The 24,058-nt window shown below is 38.5% G+C and overlaps 1 long non-coding RNA gene across 1 annotated transcript in view; it reads left to right on the top strand.

Annotated features, from left to right (window-relative positions):
* LOC105526684 overlaps positions 1-24,058 on the top strand; it is a 109,605-nt gene that overhangs the window by 25,817 nt on the left and 59,730 nt on the right. Inside the window, exons 4-5 of the long non-coding RNA XR_001004124.1 lie at positions 2,557-2,716; positions 10,684-10,759. This is a non-coding gene — a long non-coding RNA (uncharacterized LOC105526684). The remainder of the gene's footprint in view (positions 1-2,556; positions 2,717-10,683; positions 10,760-24,058) is intronic.

Raw genomic sequence — 24,058 nt, 5'->3', positions numbered from 1 at the left:
TTGTTTCCCAGCGGAGAGCTTGGGCCTCCCAGTTTACTTCTGAATGTGTCCAGGGATTCTGTGCAGATGGCCAGTACTTGCAGAAAGAGCCAGCTCACTGGTACACAGAAAGCTGGAGTTTGAGAGGAGAGAGCAAAATACAAGGTGTGTGTCCTAGACTTTCCCATCTAGCCTTCTCATGAGATAGGCCAACAGCCTTCAACAGGTGATGCTTCCTTCAGTAGCCCCACCTCCCTTGGCTCCTGCCCCTGCCCTGGCTCAGGAGTCTTCATGGGAACAGCGTGCCCTTGTCTTAATCAAAAGCAGCCCTGCGGGGAGGAGGCTCAGAAGGAACTGGTAGGAAAATAGCACTCTAATGCTTTTTCCTCAGGTGCTCTCCAGATACATTATCAAGGACATATTCATCTGTGAATGCGGATTTTTATTCCTGTGCCTCATTCTGTTGGAGCTGTAGAAAACCAAACTCTCTATCTGGTTAGTTTTTAGGAAAAGTATGCTGGCCCTCCGAAATGTGATAAGAAGCCAGTTAAAATGATCTGGGCATTAAGGCAGCCACAGTGGAAGAATTATAGCTACATAGAACCATCTATACCCCCAGAGCAAGCACATCACATCCAGCTCCTGACCCGATTATCTCTGAGCTATGGCTCTTGTGGCTCGGTCCACAAGTCCATGCCTGGGGTTCCCAGAACACAGACCAACTTTTTGTGCAATGAAGACTTTATGAGAAACTTTGTTTTCTCTTTTCCTAAGGGCCTGAAATCAGCAAGCCAAAAAGCATTTTATCCTAATATAGAAAAGAATTAGACAGCAGATGCTTCTTCACAGCAGCCTGTGTGCTGGGGATAGAAAAAAAAAATGGCGTAGCCTTCTCTCTGGCAAGAGTTAGGACTGAATCATCATGGGAGTGTTTGTGGTAAAATTACATTTTTCCTTTAGATAGTGGAATTATTATCACTGGGCTATAGACAGCTAGTCCGGAGTGACTTTGATGAGACATACTCTTTTTCACCACATAAAGAGTGTGTCTTTGACTCCAAGGGAACAAAATATCCAAATATCCAAGAATATCGTCATGGGAGGAGAGCAGATAGGAGACCCTGGAAAAAAGTTGGCTGAGATCAAGAAGGGAGGGGAGCCAGCAAAGTAATGAAGAGGATTTGTTTTCTTTTTGAACTAAGAATGGGGATTTGGTCATGTCTCAATGATCGGGTGAACACAAAAGGTCATTCCAACGAACAAATTTCCCAGTGGCCTCCATGAAGCAAACTACAAAATCAATTCCATATCATCCAACCAAAGACCACCAGTAGGGACTAGGATGCTTTCTTAGGCTTGATGAGTGAAAATACAATTTTGTCTAGAGGTTTATTCAGATGAGGAAGGGAAAGGAGAAAAGAGAATTATTGAGGAAGTTCCTTCAATGTTGGACAACATTGGATTTCCCCCACTTTTTTTTTTTGACAGACCTCACTGTTGCCCAGGCTGGAGTGCAGTGGTGCAATCCAGGCTCACTGCAACCTTCACCTCCCAGGTTCAAGTGATTCTTGTACCTCAGCCTCCTGAGCAGCTGGGACTATAGGCGCTTGCCACCACACCTGGCTAATTTTTGTATTCTTTGTTAGAGACGGGGTTTCATCATGTTGGTCAGATCAGTCTCGAACTCCTGGACTCAAGTGATCCTCCCACCTCAGCCTCCCAAAGTACTGGGATTACAGGCATAAGCCACCGTGCCCGGTGATTTTTTGCATTTCTAATGCTTTAGGTTTTCATCTTTACCTGGCAGTTGCATAGATATCCAACTTGACTCCTTGCCACTAATGTCTTCTCTCATTTAATCAATTCTTCCAGTTGGAACTTTGTTTTATCTTTCTAAAAGATTAAATTTCCCTCTGCAATCCCTTCCCTTTGCTAGCTCCTTGTGAACTATCAAAGTCCAGCTTCTTCAACCTGAACATCATCTATAAAATATGGATACTCCCTGCCTCCTCCAATCCTACCTCCCAACAGTCCTCTGATCCAAGATGACTTTCTTCTCACTATTCCTGGAAGATATCTCCTCTTGCATTTCTATGTATTCAGTTGATTATGTTGTTCTCATCAAAAATGGGCACCTCCTTATATACATCTGCTTATCCAAATCTGTCCACTCCCCAAGCCCCTCCTTCAAGATCATCTTCAGTGCTCCTCCAGATGTGTCTTGCGTATCTGAATTTCTATAGCATCTAATGCTTATACTTTTGTAATTTTAGCACTCCATTTAGGCTTATTCAGATTTTTTTCCAACATTATTATGTATTTGTATAGAATGTCTTCTCCATTGAAAGAAAAATCTCCTCTATGACACGAACTGTGTCACAGACATTTTAATATCCCTCATAATAGTTCAAACAGTTTAATATAAACATTCAAAATCTTTTTGTTCCCAAATCAGTTTACATGTAGCCTTTAAACCTCATTACCAGTCTTTGGTAATGGGAAAATAAGTCCAAATGAGGCATTCTATTGGAGGCTCTTTTAAAGTCATCATGCTTCTATCTCTCCTCTCCCCACTAGGTCAAGAGATCAGGGTGACCTTTGAGCTAATGAGGACGCTAGGTGACACCAAGCCCAAACACTCTCTGAGAAAGTGGCTGGTCCTGAGAGGTGATTGAGGTCACACGACTACAAGATATAAGCAGGAACTGAAAAATCACATCTCCAGACTCATCACTTGGTATGTTTTTTCTCCTTTTGTTATATTGCTCCCCATCCTAGCTTTGCTATGACTGGTGGGCCAGCAAATATTGGTTAATTCAATTTTAGAAAAAATAGCCCAAAACTAAATAAATGAAAACAGTAAGAGAGAGAAAACAAAATTTAGGGTTGGTGTGAACAGGTTTTTAGCTTTTCAGTTAGGTTTCCAATGCTTCAGGAATACAGAGCATGGCTGTCAATTATGGCTGTGCTTTTGTTCACTTTGATTCTGTTTTGATATTTTCTTTTTGACATTTTAGAAGTTGCTTTGGATCGAACTAACCACTAACTAACCACGTAAGTGGTTGCTTATACCACTAATTATGATCAATTATCAAAAAACAGCCACATTATGCCCTCCAAACTGTTGGGTTGCTGCTTCTTTGTTCCAGATAATTCTACCTGAGATAAAGCAAAAATCACAATGCTGGACCTAGGAAGGTAACTACCCAAAGGGGATTCTAATGAAAATATTGATGAAATATTCAAAGTGGACAAATGCATACAATGTAAAAAAAAAAGAGTAGAAATTTGAGGCATTTTAGAAATACTCTAAGAATCATTACATTTATATTTTAGGATGCCAAGAGGTATTTCTAGAAGGAATAAAATTAACATATCAGTATGGTTTTATAGAAAGAATTCTAAAGCAAGGTTTAAAAGTCCTTGAATTTAGCTGTATTTCAAGGTATTGGTCATTAAATTCCTTGATTCTCAGTTTCCCCATCAGATGAGAATTACACAACTCACATATTTGCTTTTATTATTAGTATATATAAAAGTATGGGAAAATGTATTTACATATTGAATTTACTTTTTGTGGACTTAAAGAAGGGTTGTCCCCTGGGCTGAGACTTATTTTACTGGTTGTGTTATATGGATTTTCCATGTGCATTTGCTAGGAAGAAAATAGTAATAGGATTTTTATTTTTTAAATGTGAGGCTTACCAATCAGGCTCCAAGATGGATGAATTCAACCATATAGCACACAATTTTTAATTCTTTATGCTTCTTTGTTATCTTCCCTCCATTTCTCTCCACATCCCACATTCCATCACCCCATTCTGATCACTGTCAATCATTACACTGTTTTTTCCTTGCTCTGATGTCCTAACCAGATAGATCCACAACTGACAGGAATTTATCGGGAGAGACACAACAACTCGCAACATACAAGCCATATATGAACCTGACAGCCCCTATTAGGGGTGGATGCGCACAGGATAATGATAGAGCTGTTGACAAATAACTAGCAGTTTGGCTCATTTACACTGAAGAGTTTTGCATGCTGGGGTAGTTATGTGCCCATTTATTGCACCTTCATAGGCAGTATAAATCCGATTTAGTCCACTTAACCCTCTACTGTGATTTTTGCTGAGAACGCACTTACATAGTCTCACAGTAAAAGAGATTCTCAGAACTGAGCAAAAAACAAAACCAAAAACTTACTTTCTAGTAATTTTCTTTCTCATAATCACCTTTAGGATCACTACAGATCAAATATAACTAGTGTTTCTGCAAAGCAACGTTCTTTTTTCATATGTGCAAAGGTAATTCTGTTAACATAATAGTTACTTATAATCTAAGTAGGTCTCTGTTTCTGCTTTCAGCTTGGTGTAGTTTATAGCAGACCAGTGTTAAGATCCAGAAAAGAAATCAAATAAAACAAACATGTAGAAAATTGAAATTTAAAAATAATATATGCTATTTACAATAGCTCAAAAAATATCAAAAACTTAGGAAAGACATGCAAGACTTCTGCACTGAAAATTAAAAACAGTACTCAGACACACTTAAAAACTTGCAAATAGAAGCATATTCCATGGTATAAACTGATGACTCAGCATTTTATTTTTTAAATTAAATTCTAAAAATATTCTCAGAGTCAGGTGATGAATTGTAAAGTATACATTTTATGAACTATGTCCCAGTTCTGGCCACAGCGTCTTACTGATTTCAGCTGCCGATGACAACCTGCTCCCCAGAGAGGGCCATTTTGTATCTTAATGGTGTCAAAACGAGGGTTACTTCATCTGCAGTTCTGTAAAACCTACAGTCAGATGGGTATGGTGGCAGGATCTGGTATAAGCAGTAATCATATTCAAAATTAACATACTAGGGGTTGCTAAGTTGCCTATAACCAATCATAGAAAGGGTGTGAATGATTAACACATGTAGAATGATTAATAATAGTGTAGTGAGTTAACTAGTGTCCACTCCAAATTCATGAGACACAATTTTTTCAAGGTTTTCTGGTATTTCCAAAGTAACATATATGGTTACTACAATTCCTATCAAGATGCCAATAGGTTTTGCTGCTGTTGTTGTTGTTGGGCTGTTGCAATGGTGGGGTTGGGGTGTGAAGATTGTCGGGCTTATTTAAAAATATACATGCATATGACAGGCTACCTTGTGGAAACACAACATTGAAGGACTAATACTGTCAGATATCAAGATTTGTTCCAAAGTTTCATAATTAAGACAATGAGGTGTTGGTTCAATGACAGACCAATACAACAGAGTAGAGAAGCCAGAAATGGACTCACAAATATACAGTCTCCTGGGGCATAACAAAGTGTGACTGTAATGCAGCAAAGGAAAATATTCTATTTTCAGTAAATGATGTCAGTTGAAATGTATATTTATAGAGGAAGAATTAGTTTAAATCATAATTTAAGGTGGCTCATAGATACAAATGTGAAAGGTAAAACCCTAGGACCTCTAGAAGAAAAGATAATATTTTCATGAAACTTAGGGAGAGAATGATTTTTTAAAACAGGACTCAAAAAACACTAATTTTAAATAAAACTTTGATTAAGATTAAAACAGTTTCATTAAAACACACCATTAGGAGAGTGGTAAGGCAAGTTACAGAGAGGGAGAAGACATTGGCAATGCATACACACATACACACACGCACACACACACACACATATATACACACACAAAAGACTTATATTAGGGATACATAAACTCTTACCTATCAGTAACAAAAAGATATGTCAGTAGAAAAATGAGGTAAGGATTTCAATAAGCACTTCTCCAAGAAGCACATCCAAATGGCCAATAAAAATATGAAAAACATCTACTTTCATTAGTTGTCAAGGAAATTCTGACTAAAACATAAAACTCCTACGATACAACCAAATTGGCTACAATAACAAAGACTGACAATAGCAAGAGATTGTAAGCATGTAGGTAGGGCAACTAGAAGCCTCACACACTGCTAATGGGTGTGAAAAGTGGTACAGCTGTTTGCAAAAGTTTGGCAGTATCCATTAATATATATAATATGCATAGTTTATTACCTAAATGTTTGTGCTCAACAGAAATGCATATGCATGTGTTCCCAAAATACTATTTGTAAGAGCACAAATACTAATAGATATTTAATATATTGTTGATACCTGCAATAAGATACTATACAGCAATTCATGTGTAGCAATGCTATCACATGAATGACTTGAATAATCGCTGCACACACTACTGAGTGAAAAAACCAGACATAGAAGAGTACACACTATATAATCCGATTTATGTAAATTTCAAATACTGGCTAAACTATGTTGTTAGAAGTCATGAGAGTGATTACCTTTTGGGGAATTGTGACTGGACAGGGCATGGGGCTTCTTGGGTGCTAATGTTCCATTTCTTAGTCTGATAGTTAAAGGGGTGTGTTTACTTTGTTCAAATACATCAAACTGAGCACTTGAGATTTTTACACTTTTCTACATGCATAATATACTTCATTAAGAGCTTTCTCAAAAACAATCCAGATCACCTATTCCTTCTGCTTCTACTAATCACTTTAAGTCATTTAATGCAATTACTGTTGCTCTCTAAAATTGCTATGCAATATCAGTGCAGTATGTAGAACCCGGTCTAAAATAATCAGGAAATTCCAACTTTAACGATTTCATGTTGTCTTTTAAAAATCAACACACATACAATCAAGCTGTCAAGGACCCAGCTTGTCTATCGGAGATAGGAGATTCAGGCCAAGAAGAGAATTTTAATATGGCCATGCATTATCTGTAACTTGTAGGATGAATAAAGATAAGAATTAGAGTGGACTTAACTGAAAATAGCCTTGTGATAAAAACAAGTCACTTTATTTCAATGACACTCACTTCCACTGTGATTTTTATCTTGTGCTTATTTAGTTCCTAGGCCCAAACCAAGCCTTCTCAGGTTTTTTTTTTTTTCTTTCCTTTTCATTCTTTTGTTTTTTTTCTTCAGCTCTGCAAAGTCAATGTAACCTATGGAAATGGAATTGCCCTTTTGCACAATGTCACTGAAGACATAGTAGAGAAGGAAAGCAAGTGTGAAGCCAAAAGTATTTGTGAAGTCTGAACTACCTGTTCTGAACTTGAATTTCAAAAACATTGTTTGAAGTGACTCTGATGTTATTTTTATTTACTATATTAGAAACAGCCCTTTCTTAGTTCAGACTTGCAAGCTAGTCACATAAATTAAAGCAGTATCTCATGAGGGCTGATGAGAGAGAGAGAGAGAGAGAGAGAGAGAGAGAAAAGACAGGTAACTTCATACAGGCAAGCAGAAGTATATGTTTTAAGTAAGACTTTGAGGGGACATTACCAGATTAAAATTCTTGTCCTTAATTTTCCAAATGATACCCTCCTTAGTAAATTTAAATACTATGCCAATTTCAATTCATTCAGATACATCACCTACAATATTAATTTAATTGCTCCTCTATTCCATTCTGGTTTCTCTTGTTGCTCTGACTTCACATTTGGTCATCAAAATATAGACAGAGCCACCTCAAAGCAATTTCCCCAAAGGCATGGAAATAAAATAACTTGGGGCATTTTTAAATGTAGCTTGAAAGTTCTAGGTAAGAAAATATAAAACTAACGAGAGTGAGAGATGAGAGGGTAAGCAGCCATCCTTAAACTAGGCCTGAGAGATTAGGATGATAACATCTTGTTGTAACAGGAATTCTTTGAGAAGGTGATGAAGGGTGAATAAATGGGTTGTCACTGGCCATTTTACTTAAGAATGTTTGCACCACTATAGTTATGTACCTTTAGAAGACTTCAATTACCTGAAGATGAGGTTAGATATTAACAAGGCCATGTGAAATTTACTGTGATCAGCACATAGCTCACCACAGGTGAATCTGGAATTATATTCCTCCAATTTAGCAAGGAATAAACTGGAGTTGTCTGACAGGGACAAAAAAACTGATATTTAGTAAAAGACATTTCACAGAAGGTCTGTTCAGAAGGAAATAAAATTTAATTTCTAACAATTTTTTGTGGCTAAAATTGCATTTTAAAAATGTAATAAGCAGCCTCAATAGAAACTCATATAACCAACTGAACCATGCTTATACACACAGCAGTTTTCACCACCTCTTAAGAGACAACAGCTGATTCTTTAGATCTGCCTGCTTCCTAGACAAAAGTTCACTGTCTCTGAATTAGCCCCATATTTGGAATCATAGCCCCCCCCTTTTTTTTTAAATCTATGCACGTTGTAATTGAGCAAATCCTGCACGCTAACTTGCTCCAGAGTAAATTACTGTATGGTCTAAGACGAATGAGCACTCTTCTCCTCCCCCTCATCACCAGTGCTTTATCATATGTCACAGCAATAATGATGGCATGAAGAAAGAAACAGTAATCAAACTACCCCACTGTAAATGGAAAGTTTATACTGAGGCTCAAACCATATTCTATTTAGGTGGAGAAATGGTGTATCTTTCTCAATGAAATATAGAAAATATCCTATGCTACAGTTGTGGCTAATGCTTCTCTGTAACCAATCTAACAATGTGGGAAAGTTATTAGAAGTCAGCTTTTTCCAGGGCTGGTACTTAGTGATATATATGTGGACTTGGAAACTGGAAACCTCGGCCTGAATAGCTTCACCAAGATAACCGGGCATTCATCATGTCCCATTCAATAAAATAAAGAAGTTAGGAAATAATGCACTCTGTGACATCTTGTATCTGCCATGTAAAATTTTAATCATGTATATGACCTTGCATTTGTAGGATATAACAAATTCCTCTTCAAAGGTTTTAGCCTGTAAATTGTTAAGTACAATGAGTTCTGAGATCCTCCTTAAAGAACCAATGTATCAGTATGTTAGCTGCCTTGTTCTTTGTTCTCCATTTTAAAATTTAACTTCCTTGTTCTCCTCGCCCCTAGTTTCAGTAAACAACCTTTCCCACCAGTTCTAATCGGTAGTTCACATCTGTTCCTCTGGTCACCTGCTCGGTCTTGAGTCACTCCTGGTCACCTGCTCCATCGTGAGTCACCCCTGGTCACCTGCTCTGACCTGAATCATCCTGAGTCACCTGTTCTGTAACTGCCCTTCCGACCAAACTACTCACCCCGGCACTATGGCTAGTACCCCTGCTTTCTTTCAAATAGCCAATCAGAATTAGCTTAGACTGTGCAGTCCAACCCTAGCCAATAGGGGAATGACACAGCAGTAGGGGCTACCTGCATCAGGAATAAAAACCCCTTCCCCTCCCTTGTTTGGGTGTGCTTGCCATTGCTGCATCCGTGAGTCATACTCTTCTATGGAAGTAAAATTGCCTTGCTGAGAAAATTGAATTTATGTTTGAGTGCTATTTCTTTTGCTGCACAAAAAGTTTATTTATAACACATTTATGAATCTATATTTGCTAATAATGGCTGCAATTGAAAGATCGAAGAGCTTAGAAGCAACTTTCATCTATATTTTTTGTAAATAAGGTGATGCTGATTCTAGATCTTACCAAGGTGTTAGACAAAACAAGTTATTCCATTGAGTGAAAAATGAAGAGCTTTTGACCCCAGGCTTCTAATGCTACACTTGCCTCAGTACCCATGGAAGGCAAATCATTTGTACACTAATACTCACATTTGCATTTTATAATTGGCATGGTAGTAAATAGTTTATAAGCAAAATGAAATTCAGTTTAGTTATTAGGAATTCATGGTCACAAAAGACAAAGATACAAGTGTGTAGCTGATTTATCAGAATAGGAAAGCAAAGGATTATATGGATTGAGAATGCCAGAGAATTCAAAGATAGAAAGTTGTGATTCATGTCACATGTTATATATATAGACTAGAAGCTGAAACCCAAAGAAGTTCAATTACTTGTCCAAGTTCATATAACTAGTTGGGGGTGAAACCAGGGCTATAAGAGAGATCTCTTCTTTGTGATCCAATTCTTACACCACAATACTGTGCTTCCTTTTGAAGATTAGATTTTCATATCTGTAGCTCAATACATTTTAATCATATATCTCAAAATTTCCTTCTAAGTGATTGTTAGGTAAACATGTTTATTTTCAAAAGTAGCAGTATTGCCTCAGGAGGTCACCAGGAGCTTTTAATGCAGTTTTCATTGTCAGTTGTTCTGCTCCAGCTGAAAGCAACAGTCTCCAGGCTCCTGTGCAACCCAAATTCAGAATGTGTTAAAATCCCTGGAGACCGCTCTGCCACGGGGCCCTAAAGAATTCATACAGTCACTAACAAGAGTCCAGAAATAAATTTAGTGGCTAAAATATGGTACCTTGAGTCCCCACATCATGTGAGGCTATGGGTTCTCTGCCAAAAGTGGGGTCTACAATGTTTGACTCTGTAAGCTTTAGTGTGAGGAAAACCAGGGCTTGGAGGACATCTGAAACTCTCACGACTTTTAAAAAATTTTTTTCCCTCTTGAATTTTAAATAGAGCTGAGCTGTGAGAATCCTTTTAAAGTTTTTGACAATTTCCTAAAATATAGTAGGCACATTGCCATTGCCAGGTGATATGAGTAGAGCTCATTTCACCCAAGTCTTACACTGAAAACCAGAAAGCTAAAAGAGACCGTAACTCTTTTTTCAATTAAAAATACGAATTTGACAGATATTTTACTCACAATAGCCTGGTAACAATCTACCCAAACGGCATGTAGTCATGCATTTTCTTTCTCTCCAAGGACTAGCTATGTCTCATGATTTTCACATATATTATGCAGAAGAAGAGGAAATGTTCGAAGAGGATGCTTAGCTCAAGTGAGTACTCAGTGAATGCGTGGAAGCGAGAACCACTAAGAAATCTGAAACGAGAAGAGAAGCAAGTCATTGTGGGAGAGGGATCGATAGGCACAGCTGGTATATCATGCATCTATCCATCCAGTTAATATTTATAAAATAAACTCCATTTTCTTGCAATAAACTCACCATATTACAGCAGAAACAGATCAAAAAGGAAACAAAGAAACAGATAATTATTTACAGGTACATATCCTGGTGGATTTTTCCAGCAGACAGGTTGAAAGTACTAGCTTGGGGATGAAATAAAAATTTACAGATGTTTGTATGGGAGAGGGTAAACAAGGAGTATAATAATTCTTACAAATGGCACCAGAATTCCTTTTAAGGTGGGAATTATGTTTGTTGGGAAATATAACTTAATTGCTTGGGGGAAAAATCAAGATCCTTGTTATTGGTTGGTTCCAAGTTCTCCAAGAATAGAGCTAAGTTGTTCTGTTAGATAAAAGGGTGGTATGTGTGTTTGATTGGGTGGGTAGGAGGGGAGTGCAGGATGGGGAAGACTAGAAGATTCTAGAGCACTTCTAAAAGTGGGGTCTACAGAATTCTAGGGGTTCCTGATACTCTTCTAAAGGACCTGAGAGGTCTAAACTATTTATAAGATAATACTTTGGTGTTACTTGTTTTTACTTATAACATTGACATTTGTACTATTGGTACAAATGCAATGGTTGGTAAAACTGCTGGTGCCTGTGTGAATGAAGGTAGTGGCACTGAAAGATATTTTGTAAAGCTAATCTAATTTAAAAACATCTTTTGGCCTTGTGCAGTGGCTCACACCTGTAATCCCAGCACTCTGGGAGGCTGTAGTGGGAGAATCATTTGAGCCCAGTAGTTTGAGACTAGCCTGGGCAGCATAATGAGATCCTGTCTCTACAAAAAAATTTCTAAAAATTAGTAGCATGTGGTGGTGCATGCCTGCAGTCCCAGCTACTCAAGAGGCTGAGGTGGGAGGATTGTTTGAGCCCAGCAGGTAGAAGCTTCAGTGATCTGTGATTGTGCCATTGCACTCCAGCCTGCGCAACAGAGTAAGGATCTGTCTCAACAGAAAGTCCTTCATAAGGCAGTAAATGTTAATTTTATCAAATCTTTTTTTTTAATTTTTGTAAATTATTTCATTTCTTCCTTGATGAAGCTACTATCAAGGTACTATCTTCAAACCAGTACAAATATTTCATACTTAATACCTGGTCATTTTCTAACCAATTGAGTAATTTGTTGCACAGTAAGCTACCCCATGTCTTTCAGCAAGAAATACATTAAATTTGAATAGTAAAGACATTACTTAATGAATTAGGACACAACTAAAATTTGCTTTAAATATTGCTTTGGGGGCGAGGACACCATACTTCTACTCAATGAAGAGAAACATTTTTACAGTCTAGAGGTCTTTTATTTGTTTAACACCTACGAGGCCATGAATTCATAGAGAAAAGGTCCAGCAGCTCAGGCTCCTTCCCATTGGTTCTCACACAGTGTGCTTCTCTGGGTGGAGCAGGCTGGCGCTTCAATTGAACCCAGGGACCTTTCTCTTTGGTTTCTTTCTTTTTCTGATCATTTTCCTTCACGCGTTTCAGGAAGCGATCTCAGCTCTTAGAGTGCTTAATGTGCTTAATACACACATTAATTCTTTTGGCAAGAATATTACCCTTAACTTGTTTGTTTACAATAATGTTACAGCATGCTGGGGACCATTGTAGACTCTCCCAGTTTTGCCATGGTGACATTGTGGGCATTCCTTTTTGAACAGTACCCATTCCCTTGATGTCTACAATATCACCTTTCTTATAGATTTGCATATACGTAGCCAAAGGAACAACTCCATGTTTTCTAAAAGGTCTAGAGAACATATATCAGGTGCCTCTCCTCTTTCCCTTTGTGTTCATCATTTTGGTGAATTACTGGAAGATGGCAGTTCCGGCCAAAAGAAACTATCAAATCTTAATTCTTGAGTTTATATCTCCCTTTTCAAGCATATATCTGGGCATGGTCATATTTTCTTCATAAACTTCAGCAAAAACTATTATAAGAGGTAGAATGCAGAAACAGATACGAGAATCAGCAATCTTCTACTATGCCAAACATTAAAAAGGTTTGCAAAAATAAAAACAATGCCATAGTTCATACGTCGTAGAGCAGCTGTGCCACCCAATACAGTAGCCACAGACACAAGTGATGATTCGCATTTAAATTAACTAAGATTACAGTAAATATCTAACTCTCAGTCATACTAGCTCACTTCAAGGGCTCCATGGCCACATCAGCACAGAAAGCATTTCCATTTTCACAGAAAGTTCTACTGAGCAGCGTTGTTATAGAGTATACATATAAAGGTGATTTTTATTCTGTGTTTCTAGACAAAAATGAAGTTTTTAAGAAAAAAAGTGAATACTTTCATTGTAATGTGTAAAAATAAGCATTTTTCAATAAAACTGGTCTTTGTTCTCCTCTTCAACTTCACTTCTTTTGGGCACTTGGAATCTACAGTTCCCACTGTCAGTCATTTCAGATCAAGGATCAGAGGAAGTAAGCATATTTATTTACTCCACAGCCCAGAAGGTGTCAACCCCAGGCTGTTCCCAAGCAATAAGGTCATCTTCAGTCAAAAGTCCCTGAACTCAAGTGACCCTGTTGTCGGTAGAGCTCTTCTGTTGTCAGAAGGAAGACAGAGAAGGCAAAAAAATTCTTCTTTCTAGCATGAATTCAAGCTACCCTCTCAAACCTTCTTAATAGCACATTTGCCCCCAAAGTCACAGTTCCCTCTTCTGTGTCGAAGTCTGCAATACTTATGATACACATTTCGAAGAATATGGCTCTACCCCAGAGATTTAAGATTGCTAGAAACTGGGACAAGAGAATGCCGGTTAGCAGATGCCAATGCTTTACTTTCCCAATATTTTCTCTTCCTGTGATAACAACCATCATCATTCTTTTTTTAGGAGACAGAAACCCATGCACAGAAATTTGTGTGCTGTTATTCGCAAGGTAACGATATTTGAGTGTTTACTCTCACGCTGGTGTTAATTAGTTCACAGCATATTTAAGTCTGGGAACAAGGCAAGTCAGCTAACATCTCCGAAGGACATCTTTTACACAGCTACATTATGTTCTGACAAAACCCAAGCAGCATTGCCAAGACACCAATGGTGCCTGGTAAACACGGTTTTGGCAGAGTGCAGAGGGATTTTTCTCTACTGGCAACCAGGCAAATCCAGGTTTACAAATGTGCCACTCTTGGTTAATTAGTGACAGTGCTGGCTTTTAATTTAATTTAAAGCAATGTGAGAAAAATATAAGGAAAAAAAAAGTGGGTAAACAAGCACACTAGTCTCACTGCTGGAGAAATGAAGTTACATAAGCATGAACGATCCAGGCCTGAAAGAGCTTGATGGATGTGGTTGCTTCTGAAACACAAGAACATCTGGCCACACTGCACAGCTGAGGGGGAAAAAAAAGAAGGGTCCAAATTCATGGACACATTTCTGTCAGAGACATTGGTAAACAGATGGCACTGGTTCCAAATAAAGTCCCATAGATATGCTGAGAGGTTTTGAAAACTCATGTGCCCATAAAGGCATTCTTTCTACCCCTTTATTTCCAGCTCAGTAACTTGCCATTAACTCCTTCCCTATGCACTATCTTCAGAGCAGCGACATTTCTGAAGGCAGAGGCAGTAGTCGTCTGAAAGCAGAGGCAGCAGTCGTCTGAAGAGGTTCTGTGCTGTGCTCTTATTCTCGACCAAGTCTGACGGATGTGATGAGGAAGAACCACATACCACAATCTAGGATTTCAGTTTAGGTGGGAACCGTACTGCTACAAGAACCAAAATGCTCCAGATAAATGAAAGGCTAATAGATAGTAATGGCCAGCATTTATTGAACACTGAATATCAGACATTGCTTGTATTATCTCATGTAATCTTCATTCGTTTTATATGGTGGCTACTATTACAATAATTTAAATTTTAAGGATAAAGTTCAGATACACTGGATACCTGAAGTTATCCAATTAGTCAGCAACAAGCTTAAAATTCATACTCCGGTCCCCGCTGGCAAAATAATAGGTTCCTAATTACCTCACTGTCCTGCTGATGAATATTTTGGGATAAATCATGTACTTTTCATTTGAGGCAGACAAGTCCCAGGCAATAAGAAGGTAAGACATATCATTCAGAGCAGTAAGTTGCTGTAGTCTTTTGAACAGGGAATCATATATTGTTTAGCAAATATGTCTAGAAACTGAAATTTAAGAGATTTTTGCTTCTTTCTATGATCTGCTTCTGGTCCAGAAATCTCTTACACATGGGGGGGGAGGGGGGACAGAGAGCGGCAGCTGAGACTCCTTGGAAAGTCAGCAGAAGCCTGTGTCTGCTGGAGAACCAGAACCCCACGGGTTTCACCCATTGCCCCCACTCAGCTGAAACCAATCAGGAACAGAGTTATTACTCCTAGGAAGAAGACAAATCAAAGTTCACTTGTTGCCTTCCTGTTCTAATAGATGATCACAAATACCCACAAACATCAATGTTATCCATGAAGACAAGATACAATAGAAATTAAAAGCATTGGCACGGTGGCTCATGCCTGTAATCCCAGCACTTTGGGAGGCCGATTTGGGTGGATCAAGAGGTCAAGAGATCGAGACCATCCTGGCCAACATGATGAAACCCCATTTCTACTAAAAATACAAAACTTAGCTGGGCATGGTGGTGCACACCTGCAGTCCCAGCTACTTGGCAGGCTGAGGCAGGAGAATTGCTTGAACCTGGGAGGTGGAGGTTGCAGTGAGCTGAGACTGCGCCAGAGCAAGACTCTGTCTCAAAAAAGTAAATAAAATAAAATAAAATAAAACAAAAACACAAATATATACAGACTTAAACACCTTGAACACAATGGTCTGCAGAGAATCTATGCAATCCTACAGCTCTGAAAATCAGACCAGATGCAGGCAACTGGTGATACTAAAGCAATGCATACTTTCATTAAGCATGACTCTAATGATGTAACTTTTTCATCAACCAAAGAGAATCTGGTAATAAGGCCATCTGCAGAAAAAGACATGAAAAGGCAAAGTCATGACTGTATTATTGGATTACTTATGCAATACAATTTATGAGACCCAGACTTGTGGTCCAAACTGATAGTGGAAATTACATCAGGCAAAAGAGGATTTTGCATATTTTCTGATTTTCTCACTTCTGAAGCAGTGCAAAAATCTACAAAATAATTTGGTTCTGTTTTTGACTGTTTGCATCTACACTGGTTCACTGAAGTGGTAGAAGGTAGAAAATTAAGACTCATCTTTCAGTTCACTAAACTGAATTTTAGAGCTAAAAGAAAAAATACTTTATTCTTTCAAGGCTCACATTGTTATACATGTAATAATACATGTAAGGATAACAAAATGCTTTATGAATTTACGTGGTATGAACTCAGAATACTGGTTATATAGTCTTAGTATGTTTATAATTTGTTACTTGTATCTCTGTCTTCAGATTGGGCCCAAGAGTGATTGCTGATTACTGTATAGCCCGTAGTGAGCCCGATGTTCGACTAAACCCACATGGGTGAAACATATTATAGGCACCCCTTACTGCACTAATACCAGAGAAATGACATCTGCAGGGAAGACTGATACTGCAAAAAAGGCACTCCTTTGGAACGTGAGAAGTTCATTAGCTGCAAAACATCTTAGCTCAAAATTAACTCTAGTCTGTGGAAGGGCTCTAGATGGGGTATGACAACACCAACAATGATAATGATAACCGATAACATTTATTGGGTGCTTGTGTATGTTCAACGCAATGTGCTCAACCCTTTATGGACACGACTTCATCACAATAACTCTATTCAATTAGTTCCGTAATTATTCTTTATCATCGGAGAAAACTGAGGGACAGAGAGGTTAAAACTTGCCCAAGAACAAACATTGCCAAAAACTAAGTCAGAAAATGACAGCTTCTAGATTCAAATTCTAATCCATCTGGTGCCAGAGCCCCTAAATTTAACTCTTATTTTCTGCTGAGTGTATGGGAGATCTGGAAGCAGAGCAAACATATCATTTAACATCTCAGGGACATATTTGAAAGTGGAAGGAGGCACTATTGATAATTACACCAGGACAGCACGAAGTAGGTTGTAAAACCATTCTACCTAAGAAGAGTACTGACATGAGACGTGCACCTGCCTGAGAGAGGAAATGACAAGTGTGAATGCACTTGGATATTAACATATGTCAACTGCTCCCAGATTTTAATAGAAACATTTTCAAAAGAGAGACCACCATCACCAGGTAGGCAGTTCCCCTTATCTGTTTCAGATGAATATGGGCTTAAAAAGTTAGCCTCTGTTTGTCTTTGCCTAATATTTTTTAATACCTTTCTCTTAGTTTCATTTTATGCTGTCACAAGCATTTTTAAACATCAAGGACATTTTGCTTTTAAGTATTTGTTGCCTTTCTAGTTTAGGTTGGCATTAAAGTGAGTTGTTTTATATAGACACTAAGGCAGAATTGCAAAATCCCTGCACCCAAATAGCCATTTTCAAATGGTTTGGTTTTTAAAGTCTTGGCTGTAGTGAAAATATGCTCATAGCACTTGGTTTAAACTCTTAGTGATTCCAGTATATAGGAAACTGACTTTGGGAGAAATATTAAATATAAGATTATCAGTTCTATCTGTTCTTCTCACACATTGCCTCCCCCAAGGTAATATACATGTAACAGTAGCATTTCTTTTTAAGCAAGTCTGTAATATCATGAAACTCCTATCATGTCTGACACTGTGTGCCACTTCCCTCTTTTCCTGAAACTTTGCTCTGATGATTTTCTGGGACTTTCCTCCTTCCCTGTTTTCTACTCTTCCTCTGTCATTTCTGTCTTCTTTCTCGGCCACTCTGAATGTTGCCACTGTCCCTGGGTCTCACTACTGGCTTCCTGTTTCCATTTTTCTCAATACAATTTGTCATTTGACAATCTCATTGATTTCATAGATTCAATAAATACCTTCAGGTAATACAAGACTCCCAAATCTATATTTCCCGCTCTAGCATTCTCTCTCAAACTCTAACACTCTATCTGTCTAAAATTCTCTATTGGGATTTCAGGATATTTCCTTCTGACATCTCAAATTCAATGCATGCATCTGAAACAGGTCTCACATCTCTCTTCTCTCAGCAGCCCTCACCAGTGTCCTGTCTATCCCAGGCATGCCTCTTCCTTTGAATTTCCTCTTTGCAAATGAAACAACTTACTAGGCTCACAATCTTTGCATCCCTTTTCTTTTTCTCATCCAAAATAATCCAAAATAAAATTAGTTCACACATTCTCTCAGGTCTTCCATTCTAATACCTCTTAAATATAATATATCACTTTCTCTAATTTTTTTCTAGCCAAAGTTGTCCAGAAAATTACTGTCTCTCACCTGAAATATGCTAACTGTTCTCTCCTATTCTTAATTCCTCTTTTGCATTCATCCTGTGGTCAGGAGATCGAGACCATCCTGGCGAACATGGTGAAAACCCGTCTCTACTAAAAAAAAATACAACAACAAAAAAAAAAACTAGCCGGGTGAGGTGGCGGATGCCTGTAATCCAAGCCACTTGGGAGGCTGAGGCAGGAGAATGGCGTGAACCCGGGAGGCGGAGCTTGCAGTGAGCTGAGATCCGGCCACTGCACTCCAGCCCGGGTGACAGAGCAAGACTCCGTCTCAAAAAAAAAAAAAAAAAAAAAGATTCAACTGCTTTAAAAAAAACAGATTGGAGTATGCCATTTTTTTCTTCAAATTTCTGTGCATGCAAAATATCCTGTTCTGTTCACATTTCTCAGGCTGGCATCTAAGATTCAGTATTGATTTGACCCCACCTCATGATTCAGATCTTAGTTGGCATGACATTTCTTCTGTGAGTCCCTTCTCCCAGCACCTTTCCCTCCATCATAATCTGCATCATGCTTTATTGCAAACACTCATTTACTTACTTATCTTCCTTTAGTCTTTCAAGTGTCTACAAGGACAGAGAGAACAGAATGCTTAGTCATATCCCAGTCCTGGCCTATGGGGGGAATTCAATAAACATTTGTCAAATTAACAAATAAACGAATCTACTCACTGTAAACAAATAAATGGACCTATTCACTCTAAAGTTCTGTGGCTCTGGACAAAGTGACTCATTCTCCCCAGTTTAGCCATTTGTCTATCTCAACGTGGTCCTTAGCTGGTCCCACCCACCAGTCTCCACATGGCTAACCTCAACCTACTTTGACAGAAGTATAAGTAAAAATGCCCCCTCTACCATGAAGTCATCTTTGAGTCTCCCGTGACTGACCTGTTCCACTTCTAAACTGTCACAGTATTTTCTGTGTACTTCTTTTATGGTATTGGGTACTTTCCACTACGTAGCATGCATATTTTACTCTCCAATACATCTGTAAGCTCTCTGAAGACAGAACCTTTGTTTGATCTGGTTTTAATCGCCCTAAGTACCTAGTGTAATGCCTTTTAAAAAGAAACTCAAAAGATCAATATTTATTGATCTAATGAATCAATATGTGGTTTTAATGACCTAATGAATTTCTTATATCCACAAATAAGACACTTTCTTACTTCAAACCATCAAGTCTGTATTCCTCAGAACTGTTTTGTAAATTTTTATTGAAACAGATTCTCAATTAGAAAAAAGTGATGTCCCCTCCCTCAGTGATTTTAAGACTTGCACTTAGCTCCACAGGAAAGACCCTGTGCACACGGTTGATTTCTCTCTGTGTGTGCATGTGTGTATGCATGCTGTCTGTATGCAAGTGTGTATACATTTTCAAAATATAAACTACAAGCAAAAAGTACAATGATCACAGATGTACAGTTTGGTAAACTTTTATATACTGAGTATATCCATGTAACCAGCACTCAAATAAAGAAACAGAAATAGCAACAGCACACAGAAACTCCCTCATACTCCCTTGCAGTCATTAAGTTTCCAGAGACAACCATCATCTTGACTTCTAATCATATAAATTACATTTTCCTGCTTTTAAGCTATATGTAGATGAAATACTAAAATATGTACATTTTTATGCACAATCCAACATTTCATTTATAAGACTCATCCACGTTGTGGTATGCAGCTATAGTTTGTTTATATTCATTGATGGACGGAATTTCATTGTATCAAGATTCTATAGTTGCTTTGTCCATTCTATAGTGGATGGACATTTTGGTTGTCTCCAGTTTGAGGCTATATGGGTAATGCTGCTATGAACATTTATGTTCTTTTCGTGAACACATTCATATGTTTCAATAGGGCATATATTTAAGAGTGGAAAAATTGAGTCAAAGCATATATAAACCAGACTTTAGAAGATACTTCTAAACAGTTTTCCAAAATGATTGTTTTGATTTATACTCAACTACAGTGTATGAGGATTCCAGTTGTGCTGTAGCTTCATCAATGCATGACAAGGTCATGATTATGATGAGGTTATGATTATTAATAATAATCATTATTAATTTAATTATTCTGGTGATATGGAATTATATCATATTGTGGTTTTAATGAGCTTTTCTCTGAGAAATGAAATAGAACATCTTACATTATTGATTATTTGCATACCTTCTGTGGCATTCAAGTTTCTTTGCCCATGAGTTTTTTTAATCATTTTTTATGGGTTTGTGAGAGTTCATTTTTACATATTTTAATATTAACTTCTTAGTTAGATACAGGTATTGCAAATATGTTCTCCCAGTTTGTGGCTTGCTATGCACTCTCTTAAAGGAGCGGACTTGTTTTTCTGCTTCACTGATATTCAAGTTCAAGGACCATACCATATAAGTGTGATTAAAGAAACATTCTTTAGCTTGACAGATCTTTAAGCCAAAGCTACCCCTCCGTGCTGCCTAAGTTAGATGATAAGAAATATGTGTCAGCCTCCATGGCAGCTGGCAAGTGTCCTAAAACTGCTTGTTCTCTAATCCCTGTGGGAGCCAATTTTTCTGGGTTACACAGAATCACATAACACACAGAGCATGAAGTGAACTGAAGGGGCACCTGATATAGTATATCTAAACTGGGTTCCTCTGAGTTCTAGGGTCCCTTACATGTGAAGTTTAGGACTGAGAACAGAGAACGGGATATGGAGCTTTATACCCCTTTTCAATTTATACAGCTACACATTTGTTTGATTCATTTAAGAGGGTTGCATAAGATTTCATTTGACAAATTTGGAATCCGTGCTTGAAAACCTAGATCTTATTCAACTATCTAACATAGTGTCTGTTGAACAGTGCATTTCCATATTTGGTTGATGGGTTAAATTGAGTTGCATTCAATTGATGAGAAAACTAAGCTCTGGAGAAGTTAAACAACATAGTAACTTTATACAGTATATCTGGCATCTCCCATCCACTACATTAGTTCACCCATTGCTTTGGTCACTACCATGCTCTGACGACTTCCACGCTGGCTTTGTCTAGGTTTGCACAGGCACAACAAACAAAGCCCTACGTGAGGCCCATACTACATACCTCATGGTTCCTGTTCAGGGACTTCTCTGATGCCTTGTATTGAACACCTCATGGAAAAGAAACGACAGTGTTTCCTGATTCGTCTTGCAGGACGTGTGACGGGGTGTCATTGCTTGGTCACCCTGCAGTTCATACCCCCAGGGGAACATGCAGACGGGCAGCTGCAGAGGCCAACATGAGTGCTTTGGGGCTCTGGCCTCATGGTAGCATCTAGGGATGGGTGTCTGCAACTCCCAAAGCCCAAGTGGGCATGTGTTACCAAGCTCTTTCAGATTTGCCATCTGTAGATGGCATATGTGTTAATCAGCTCAATGTACCTTCTTCCTTATCGCAAGGGCAGGGGGCCAACGTGACAGTCTTCTGTATCCCGAGTCCTTGCCCAGTGTACTGGAAGATTTGGATCACACACTGGAAGAATGTGTGCAAAGTTTTATTGAGTGGTAGAGACAGCTTTCAGTGAGATGGATGGGGAGCCAGAACAGGGGGAAGGAGTGAGAAGGTGGGCTTCCCCTGGAATCAGGCCACCCAGTGACCAGACTCTTCTCTGACTTCCCCTGGCTGAACTCCCCTTGTCCTCCAGGCATCCCTCCTCTTCTCTGTTTCTCTGCCATGTTTTTCCACTGTCTTCTGCGCTGATCCCAACGTTCAGCCACTTGTGTGTGTGCCTGTTGAGGTCTCGTGGTAGGCCAAAAGTCAACTTTTGGGGTGCGAAAACAGAAATGCCTGCCTCATTTAGGTCCACAGGTCTTCAGGCTTGAGGATGGGGCCTTTGCGAGGGAACCACTCACTTCTAGCCAGTGTTTCCCTGTCTCCTGTCTATACCAGAAACACATATAGCACTCACATATGTGTAAGCCAGAAGTGTAAGGGAGTTAACCTATACAGGTATCAGGTGACAGCAGATAAATGCTTCACTCTTTTATACTTGGGTAGACAGTACAAGACCTATTTCATAAAGCTCCTGAAGAGATCTAGTGGGATGGAATTCTAGTTATCCTCTCTGGTTGCTAGCTTAATAATGCTTCCTTGTATTGGCTTTTATTCTTTCGTATTTCATTATCTCTTCCCTATACACTTGGTCCTTGCCATGGCACTCTCCAGTATACAACCTCAATGTCCTCACATGAGACATGGTCTCAGTCTGCTTTCAGAGACCCAGACTAAGACACATACCTATAAAGTTGGAAGACCCAAATATTGGACTTTAGCTCTATATATTTAAATGCATTTTCTGCTCCTCTAGCCCAGAAGGTGTGAGCTTTGCAAAAACTTATAATGTTCTTATTTTATTATCTCTCCAAGGAACATCACACCTAGAAGTAGAATTAAACAAACAAAAACCAGTGTCACTGGTTACCACTCACTTTTTCCCCCATGAAAGAATGAAATAACCAGTATCTGGAAAACTTAGAAACACATACAATATCCACGTGTATGTGTACATAATATCCACCAAATGCTTTTCAGTAGAGACGATGCTATGGAAAAAGAATATATTACAGCACAAAGTGCAGATTTGGACTGCTTCCATTGTGGGCTTAAATATTCAGTCAATGGTTAACTGTGATAATTAGTGCAGAACTTATTTATTAACAGAGAGAACAAAGGAATTCTAAACTGAGATGATATGAAGAACTCTTTACTGGACATCCAAATACCACACGGATAATCAGGAACAGACATCAATGAACATGAACCTGACAGAAAGCCCTATCTGCCACATCACATGGCCAAACCATCATTATTTCAGAGAAGAGGACTCTAAAACAAACACTTACTGTGTCCCCAATTTGTGCCAGACACTGTCTTAGTACTTCCCTCTTATACTATCACCCCACACAGGCATCCTTTACAATAATATGAGTAATAACATAATTATAATAATAGTAGCTCTCTATCCTCTTTTATTACATATATATACCCAGCACTATTTTAAACATTTAAAACCATGTTATTTAATATTCATGACAACCTTACGAGGTAAGGTTTACTCATTACTCCTACTTTTCAGATGACAAAATTAAGGCTTACAAGACTTGCTGTCTCTTGCCTGGTGAGGGAGAGCAACAGATAATGGGCCCAGGTCTGTAACTCGAAACCTTGAATTCTTAAATTTAGATTACTTCTAGAACTTCAACAACTTTTACTTCTCACATAGACGTCCAGGTATTAGTCAGCGCTGTCTCAGATCTTTCATTCTAACATATTTCAGTCACACTCTTTGCTGCAAAACTGTGTTCCTCATCTGCCTGATCACCGAATCGTGGCTCAGTTTTGCTATCTGTGGCCCTATATTTCCGAGGAATCTCAACTATTCTCTGGGCCACCCTATCCTCTGAGCTATCACTCTTATCATTAGTATTTGGTGAAAATCTGCTCATTAACATGGGCAAATGGATTTTCATTCATCCTGCACAGATAGGCTTTGAAACATAGGCCTTTTTTCAAGGAGATTTCTTCATCCTAGAGAAGCCTAAGATTTACACTTTTAATCCTTTATCATTTGTTTGTGCTTAGGTCTCTGAGAATCTGCTTCCATTTTTAAGACAGCTATTGTGATACATCATAAATAATCTCAACTGCAAAAGTTTCCTTATTTGCCAAGTAGCCATTCTCAATAATCTTATTGAGGTTATGTTCCATAGTTTTAAAAACACTCTATTTTAGGAGTCACTTCCAAGTCCCAAAGTCTCCTCTTTCTGCAAGCATATGACAGAGACACATTAAGGCACATTCTTTTATATATC

Source organism: Colobus angolensis, unplaced genomic scaffold, assembly GCF_000951035.1.
Source record: "Colobus angolensis palliatus isolate OR3802 unplaced genomic scaffold, Cang.pa_1.0 Scaffold6, whole genome shotgun sequence".
Taxonomy (NCBI): domain Eukaryota; kingdom Metazoa; phylum Chordata; class Mammalia; order Primates; family Cercopithecidae; genus Colobus; species Colobus angolensis.
The sequence above is the reverse complement of the archived record's forward strand: the minus strand, read 5'-3'. Positions and strand labels throughout refer to the sequence as shown.